Genomic DNA, 2,775 nt, shown 5'->3' with positions numbered 1-2,775 from the left:
TATGGTTAATGGTCTGTTTCTACTTTCAGCGTCACCTTAAAGAAACGTGACTCATCAGCGGAGAAGACACAACATATGAGTGCTTTAGACCAGTATATAGTTATGTTTATAGTTTGTTTTACATTCAGCATCACCTTAAAGAAACGTGACTCATCAATATACAACAAACAATAGATGAGTGCTTTAGACTAGTATAGTTATGGTTAATGGTGTGTTTCTAGTTTCAGCGTCACTTTAAAGAAACGTGACTCGTCAGTATTCAACAAACAATAGATGAGTGCAATAGTATTGTATTGTTATGGTACATGGTCTATTTTTACTTTCAGCATCACCTTAAAGAAACGTGAATCATCAGTAGACAACAAACAATCGATGAGTGCTTTAGACTAGTATAGTTATGGTTAATGGTCTGTTTTTACTTTCAGCATCACGTTAAAGAAACGTGACTCATCAGCAGACAACAAACAATAGATGAGTGCTTTAGACTAGTATAGTTATGGTTAATGGTCTGTTTTTACTTTCAGCATCACTTTTAAAAGACGTGACTCATCAGCAGACAACAAACAACATTTGATTCCTTTAGACCAGTACTTTAGCAGTGAACCACCGTAAGTGGACTGTTATTCGTTCGTTTTTTTCTTAGATGTAACTTTACGAAAATGTGACGTTAAAAGGAGATAATAGCAACTTGTTTTTGTCGGGTTCTGTAAAATAACTTATTTGCTCTATAGAGTTATTACTCGCCTCTAGTGGCCATCTTTGTCGTTAAGGGGTAATGGTAAGCCCAAGCGACCTTTTGAACGGTGAAACAAAATGGACAGTTAACAGGATGTCAGAAGAATTTGCTGAGGAGCGAAAAGAAGTGTGAGAGAATGTTCGAGTTATATATGTTCAGAAGAGATATGAAGGATCATTTAGAGGTGTAATATCTCACATGTTGACTTTCAAACAGAAGGTATCAGAAATATTTATTAAGGGGGAAATATAAGGATGTTCAGTTAGAGAAGTAATATATGTTTTGCAGGCAGAAATTATCGTAAAGATTTATTCAGGAGGGACATGACTGATATTATTTGAAAGGGTAATATACTGTTTGCTGTTTTTCAAGCAAGAAGTATAAGAAGATTTATTCAGGGGAGTGTTATTGGGGGAATTTTCTAAAAAAAACTATATCCTAAATGATCATCCACAGAAGAGATTGTCTATATAACAGATGTTGTGGGAATTTTCCTGAGTCAAGGCATCAGGAGCTGTTTTACCTAGGAAAATAAGATGGAAATATCCCTGGAGGAAATACCGAGGTATGATCCAGAGAAGAGATGGGGGAATGTTCCAAATACGAAACGTTTGTAGAAATTGTTTAGGGTAAAGATTTAAGAAATATTCTAAATAGGAAATGTTGAAAGGAATTGTCCAAGGAAGAGATGCAAAGGATAGTAAAAATAGGAAATGTGGGAAGGAATTGTCCTAGGAAGAGATGCGGGGGATAATAAAAATAGGAAATTTTGAAAGGAATTGTTCAAAGAAGAGATGCAGGGGATAGTAAAAATAAGAAATGTTGGAAGTAATTGTTCAAGGAAGAGATGCGGGGGATAATAAGAATAGGTAATTTTGAAAGGAATTGTTCAAGGAAGAGATGCGGGGGATAATAAAAATAAGAAATGTTAGAAGTAATTGTTCAAGGAAGAGATGCGGGGGATAATAAAAATAAGAAATGTTAGAAGGAATTGTTCAAGGAAGAGATGCGGGAGAAGTTCCAAATAGCAAACGTTTGGTGAAATTGTACAAGTAAGAAATGCAAGGGATATTCCAAATAGAAAATGTTAGAAGAAATTGTTCATGGGAGAAATGTAATGGAAATTCCGTGTAAAATATGTTTGAATATATTATCCACAGGAGATATCTGAGGATATTCCATAGAATAAATGTTTGTAGGAATTTTCTAGGAAGAAATGTGGGGATATTCCATAGAATAAATGTTTGTAGGAATTTTCTAGGGAGAGATGTGGGGATATTCCAAATAGAAAATATTGAGGAAATTGACCAGAGGAGAGATATTATAAAGTTAAAATTCAAGGAACTTGTGTATGTATCTAAAACATTCAAATCCACAAACGTACAACGTTTTATAATACACAATTTCAATTTGTATCTGAACCGATCAGTGGTTGTAAGAATCACTCTACATGTTTCAACGAGGTTTCACGTCATTATCAGGAGTGCGCAAAACAGTTACCGTGTGCTACATAAGTCCAACAGCCAGAGCTGAATGTAAAGAATAAATAAGTAATTTTAAAGTCAATTTGTAGAAAAATGAAGATGTACAAATCTTGAAGTCGTTAAACAATTTGGATATTGTACTTTGTAAAGGTTGTTAAACAGTTATCCAAAATAACTATAAATAAAAGGGCTATATTTAGAATGTTGAACAGTTAATAAACGATGGATGAAAAGGTTAAAACCAACTCTCTTAATAGACTTAATGAATTGGTTAAAAAAATTAAGGACTGTATAAGCCTAACTCCCCCAGAAAAAATGGTTGGTTCCAAGTAGTTTTCTAATTCCAAGATTTTATTCTTTACCAAAAGTTCACAAAATAGGAGATTCCTATAGACCCATAGTATCAAACATAGGTTCATCCTTTTACAACGTAGCTAAATCTTTTATCGTGTAAATATTCTTTCCTGAGTGATACAAATACTTATACCATTACAAATTCCACAAAATGTTTTCAACAAATATGTAAGGTGAATGTGAATAATAATGATATTGTTG

At 33.5% G+C, this 2,775-nt stretch overlaps 1 protein-coding gene across 1 annotated transcript in view; it reads left to right on the top strand.

The window, feature by feature from the left end:
• Positions 1–458: 458 nt before the first annotated feature.
• LOC106468893 (regulator of G-protein signaling 17-like) overlaps positions 459–2,775 on the top strand; it is a 14,345-nt gene continuing 12,028 nt past the window's right edge. The window contains exon 1 of the mRNA XM_022397256.1: positions 459–608. The gene's annotated coding sequence lies outside the window, so the exon portion shown is untranslated. The remainder of the gene's footprint in view (positions 609–2,775) is intronic.

The sequence above is a fragment of the Limulus polyphemus genome, unplaced genomic scaffold, assembly GCF_000517525.1.
Source record: "Limulus polyphemus unplaced genomic scaffold, Limulus_polyphemus-2.1.2 Scaffold3207, whole genome shotgun sequence".
NCBI classification, from domain to species: Eukaryota; Metazoa; Arthropoda; class Merostomata; order Xiphosura; family Limulidae; genus Limulus; species Limulus polyphemus.
The sequence above is the reverse complement of the archived record's forward strand: the minus strand, read 5'-3'. Positions and strand labels throughout refer to the sequence as shown.